Below are 6,323 nucleotides of genomic sequence, written 5' to 3' on the forward strand. Positions count from 1 at the left end.
CAAATTCAAACTACTAACATGGTATGACTGAGTCTGGAATTGAGAATTAACAACCAACAGCACAAAGTTACACACTACCCATATAGAAAAATCATTAACAATTGATGCATTTGGAGTATTTATTATCTTGATTTTCAGTAAGTTTAAAAAGTTCTAATTATACTATTGGCCATGTTTTAAAATAGGCTGGAAAAGGGTGGGCGCAGTGGTCACGCCTGTAATCCTAGCACTTCGGGGGGCCGAGGCGGGTGGATCATGAGGTCAGGAGTTCAAGACCAGCCTGGCCAAGATGGTGAAACCCCGTCTCTACTAAAAATACGAAAATTAGCTGGGCATGGTGGCAGGCGCCTGTAATCCCAATTACTCAGGAGGCTGAGGCAGAGAATTGCTTGAACCAGGGAGGCAGAGGTCACACTGAGCTGAGATTGCACCACTGCACTCTAGCCTAGGAGACAGGGTAAGACTCCTTTTCAAAAAAAAATAGGCTGGAAAAATGCCTGAAAATAGGCTCACTGGCCAGTATGAGCCAGCTCCCGCATATGAGTGTTCCAACGCAAAGCCCTGCAGGTCTTAAGAATTCTCAGACAGAGGTAATAATCCTGAAGGAATGTCAAATACTTACCTGTACGTGCGTTTAATACTGTTGTTATTGGTTCCTAGCTGCCTTAGGTAGGTCATTCTTTCTAACAGTGAAATAAACACATTTCATAGAAGGCCTCTCTAGGGCCTATTGGAAAGCTGCCTACACTGTTGAATATGTTTATAGTTGGTTACTGATTTCCAAAGGTCAAGAAGGCAATGTGATTCATCTGCTATTACAGTTTATATACTTCTTGATTCTTCTATTTGGCCACCCTGCAAGAAGGCAATCCTCTAAGGAACACCAGCTTCTACCTATAAGACTTCAATTCAAGATGCAGGCAAGTAAACGATATGTACATAATATTAGACTGTTCCATGCAGCTCCAATGTTCTAATTCTACTAATCAGGAATAAGAAAGTTCCTAATCTTTGTAGTTCTACTGACCCATGCGTTTTCAAGCTGAGAATCAATTAATCCAGTTTCCTTTCTCAGCTTTGCCTCTGATTTCCCAGTGCTATGGCAAAGAGGCAAGTAACTACTGAAAAATAATTATATAAAGTAAGAGGTATCTTATTTTAATTAAGAAGCTCCCAATTTACATGTAGCTGACTTATATATAAGCTTCATGGAATTTTGGCTTTCTGGAAATACCTACTGTACCTAGGCACCTAGGACTCAAGAATAGTCATTCTTTCTTCCCCAGAGCTGCAATATGACTAATTTGGAATTTTTTTCCCAAATTCCTTCCTCTCCCATGCTTATTGAACAGATGGAGATTGTATTATCTTCCCCTCCTTTCTCTACAAGTCTGGCTTCTCTATTTATCTCTGGTTCTGTGTAAACTTGGTTACATCAGGATTGGCTGGATAAAGGGACTGAGATGGGAATGGGGACAGGCAATAACCACGCCCTAGATGCTCTCGGGTCCCTACCCTGCTCTACCCTGGCTCTAGGACTGCTTCTCCTTAGGAGAACACTGAAGGCTTTAAGGAATTTTCGAGGGCTTGCCTGAGAACCAGACATAAAGTGACCTTTATGAAAAAATAGACCTACATTGCAAAAATTAGCTTCTAGAATTAACACCCCCATGATATACTAGTCCAATGTTCTTAGGAAGAGTCATCCTAACAGAACTCTGGTGCTGAACACAGGTGATTTTCTACCTGAGCATACAGGTCCAGTATTCAATATTCTGCTTTCTATGTAGTCCCAGACATGGTAATGGTCACAAGTAAAAGTTGTAAAGACTTGATAATCAGTACAAGCCTCAGAAAAAAACTAATTACAGCCAGTTCTTGCATTCATTTCTTGACCTCCCTTTAGCTACCACTTTAGCCACCCATTTAGCCATGCATATTTACATCTTGTTCATCAAAAAATAATTATCTGCACTAAAATTAACTCTTATCATTGATAGTAATAGTATTGCCTAGATGTACATTATTTTAGACAATTACTTTAAATTTAATATTCTGATTTCTGAAACATTCTGTTCAGGAAAAGAAAAACAATGTCTCCAAATTCTTGATCCAATATAAATTGCATAATCTTAAAAGGAAGAGTCCTGAGAAAATAGTGTGAGGTTGAGAAAAGATCTGAAGTGACAAGACGAACAATTAATACTGGAATTGCTATTAGTCTGGTAACATAGAGCAAGTCAGAGTCTCAGTTTCTTCATCTTGTGAAGTAGGAATAATCTACGTGGCATGGCTGGGTAAAGTTTAAGTAGGCCATCAGAAAATATTTTGTAGTCTATAGCGCATTATTTCATCCAAGCCCCTACTCAAAGTACAAACCTGCCCTTTTACATCACTGAGAGCCTCTTCCTGATCACTTCTAGTGATGGGGAACTCATCTTTGGAAGGTCATTTTTGACAGCCCTAATGACAAGAAAGTATATATATATATATATAAAGTGTGTGTGTGTGTAAAAATACACACATATTTACATATGCACACCTATATACATACATACACACATATATATATATAGGCCTATCTATTTAGCCATAATAAATTCCTCCAACCTCAGCTTCCTGGTTAATCCTGATCATCAACTCTAGCTCAGAGCTTCATTAAGGGAAGGAACAGGTCAGTAAGAATCTATTCCGTAGGAACAGGAATATGGGAACACTTGTCACAGAGCTGATGGCTGCCCTTGCTGTGTTTTGTTAATAACTGATTTATCTCGTTTATCATGCCTACTCCAGGCAAGGAAAATGAGTTTGCTTTCTCTGAGTTCCAGGGAGGAGGAAGCCAACACAGATAAAAGGGTCCCTGCACTGTTCAAGAGGGTAGCACTAGCCACACAGCTATTTCATTTTAAATTAAATTAAATTAAAATTTTAGTTCCTCATTTCACGGGCTCAATAGCCATATGTGATTAGTTATTCTGTGGCACAAATATCAAACATTTCTATTGTGACAGAAGTTATTTGAAGAGCTGTGGTTGATGATTCATTACTACCTACAATGTGCCAGGGACCAGTTAAACTCTACATGCAAGCACTAAAACATCAATAGTGGAAGTTTTCTATCCCTTGAAAAAATTACATAATAGCATGATTAACTGAGCTCTTACTCTGGACAGTTCAAGAAAAAGGATGGCTTTTATTCCCAAATGAACATCATAGGCTTCACATTCTTTCCCAAGAATCTTAAGAAAATGGAGATAGTATTAATTGGTTACCTATGTTGTTATCAAACGCTCATTTCCACTTACATTTGGAGATCTGAGTTTCTCTCTAAGGCAGAGGTCTTTAAATCACGAGGTGCCACACACAGATCAGAACTAAACAAAAGTTGAGACTTTAAATTGGCAAATGTCATTGCTCATTTATTCCTGACAAGTGAAGACCTATGGTTAATTCAACTGCAGGATATGGTGAAATAACTACAGTTACTTAGTTATACTATTTCTTTCACCACTTATCTGAGTGAAGAAGTCCAGCTTGGATACTATATGTAGAGCTTTACATTAACTTTTCTCCAGGAATAAGGAAGTGTCCACACTGCCTTTTGTCTTGAAAACATAATTGGGGAAGGTGTACCACAAAAGAATGGGATTCTCTCTGAGAGCATGTTTAGCTACTGTCACAGCTTTAACTGGGAAGGGTGAAATATTTACATCTGGCTAGGTCTGCCCTTCAAGGGCTGGGGCCAGATATTTGCCATCCCTCAGCCTTGGTCTTTTCTTCTGTAAAACAGCAGGATTGGAGCATATGATCAGAAAGGTTTCTGTAATTCCAATGACTTACCAAAATAACCATGACCCACATCCTATCTATAAACCTCACATAGTTCTCTCCCTAACCCATGCTGCTGTCATAACCCTCCCACAGTCTTTTTTTTTTTTTTTTTTTAGAACTTAGTAAATCGTTCAGACAAATAACTGTATTCTACCCATAGGCTTTATCTTATAGTCAGCAAATCATTTGCTAAAGTACTAACCTCCGAGAGTCATAAGCCCACATTCTGAAGGGGCTTCCAGCAGTGGTTGATAAACTACTGCCCAAAGGCCAAATCTGATCCACCTCCTATTTCCGTACACCAAGGAGCTCAGAATAATATTTACATTTTTAAATGGTTGGAAAAAATAAAATGAAGAATAATATTTCATGTCATATGAAATTCAAATTTCAGTGTCTATAAATAAAGTTGCATTGGAACCCATCAACAGCCATTCATTTATCTATTGTCTACGGATACTTGTGGCCGACACAGCAGAGCTGAGTGGTATGTGGCCATACCACTATGACTACATAGTCTACATACCACTATGTATGTAGACTCTCTCATACAGAGACTGTATGGCCCATAGGCCTAAAATATTTACTACCTGGCCCTTTACTTGCCCCTGGGTGTAGAGCACAGACTCTGGAGTCAGATGGCTTGGCAGCACACCTCAGCTCTGTTTTGTTCCTTCCCCTTCCTCAACGGTATAATGAGAAAGATAATAGTACCTATCTCATGGGTTTTTATTAAGATTGAGCAAATAAGTAAAATGCGATGAGGATCTGGCATATTTTTATTATTATATATATGTCTGATGTTATTATAAGTTGCCACAATATTTTCCTGCAAACTAAAGTATTAGCAGTTGACCAATTTGTTAGCAATAATTGTAAGAATCGAATTTGCAACACTCCATTAAAATGCAATTCCTTAGCAGTAAAGCAGTAGGAAGATGTCTAAGCACAACTGATATGACAATTCGTATAGCCGTTTATCCACGAAGCTAATTCTGCAGTACTTAAAAATATTTTATATGCTTTATACTTCTTTCAAACTTGAGTCTTGAGCTTATACTCAACAATGAGTTCAGCCCTGACATCTCTTCCTTATAGTCGGTTGCCTCTTTCTGAAGAAACAGGCTTCCAAAGAGAGACCAGGGTAGAGACCAGACATTATTAGATGTCTTATCTACCTTGATGATTGCTACCTTGATGATTGAAAACAGTAACCTGCTTCCTGAATCAAACACAAAACAGGCAACATGCAGTGTCTTTGCTATGCCACAACAGGGACTATTAGAATTTTTCTCACGATTCGGACTTTGGTTTTCAATAGGGCTTGCGAGGGAAGTTACACAGAAGAGAAAAACAATGAACCGAATGAGGACAATAGCCCACGAATTTAGAATGGAGGAAGCCCGTCCACCACAGCGAAAAAGCACACTGGCGGGTGTTCCAATATTTGTGAAATGTTGATGACCCTTTAAATGTTTCTGTGCAACCTCCACAACAAATACTGTGAATCTTGCTTATTAATGCGTTTCTCACTATGTTAAAATTCAGGAAATCATTAAGTCTAGTCCTTAACAGTGAAGGGCAAGCAAACATTTTTCTGTGTCATTGAAATTACACAAAACAAAACAAAACAAAACGCCTGAATTGCTTCGGACTATTCAACTGGGAGATAGAAAAATATGTGAAGTAAAGAAGAATAACCTACATTGAAGTTCCTATCTCTTATCTTCCTGAATACTGAAAAAACACACTCTTACTTTGTTCTAAACTTTTCTTATATAAAAAGTAGCTGAATAATTTTAGGGAAATGGATTGTTTTGTCTGAATCATCCAGATAATTCAAACAATTCATTTTGCTAAGAACGATCTGGGTGAGGCTGTCCTGCCTGGAAAATGCCCCCTGTCCTACTCAGGACACGAGCCACGCCCAGCTTAAACAGGCAAGGAATTGACCCCTAGGAAGGAAATACGCCGTTGTCGTTGAATGAACTTTGCAATCAACCGCAAGCCAGACTCTCCCTTGCACACCGTTCGTCAAGTTAATTCTTGTTTTCCAAGGGAGCTTTCGTATTTCCATCGTTCAACGACTCCTTCCTTCACCCACTAGCACCTAAGACTTGCCCGAAGGAATTCAGCCCCTGCATCGCGATGGTGCGCTCCGCTTATAGTAGCTCCGTCCTGTCCAATAAAGTTGTTTAAAATAAGAAATGTGCCAGATAATAGCCAAGTCCGACGGGGAAAAAAAAAAAAAAGAATTCCTGGGGCGGTGTATCGATGTTGGAATGTGCCATTAGTTTCGGAGGGAGGAAAGTCCCTGGTGTGAATTGCCTCGCAGGTCGTAGGCCACCACTGGACCTTCGGTCGTGCACTGCGTTAGCACCGTAATGGCAAAGATAGGAAGAAGCGCGCAGGCAGTGGAGCCACGGCCGCGTGCACAGGCAGGAACTGAAGACAGCTGCGGAGCGCGTCCCCCACGCCCGTGTGGTGCGCTC

The sequence above is a fragment of the Macaca fascicularis genome, chromosome 3, assembly GCF_037993035.2.
Source record: "Macaca fascicularis isolate 582-1 chromosome 3, T2T-MFA8v1.1".
Taxonomy (NCBI): Eukaryota; Metazoa; Chordata; class Mammalia; order Primates; family Cercopithecidae; genus Macaca; species Macaca fascicularis.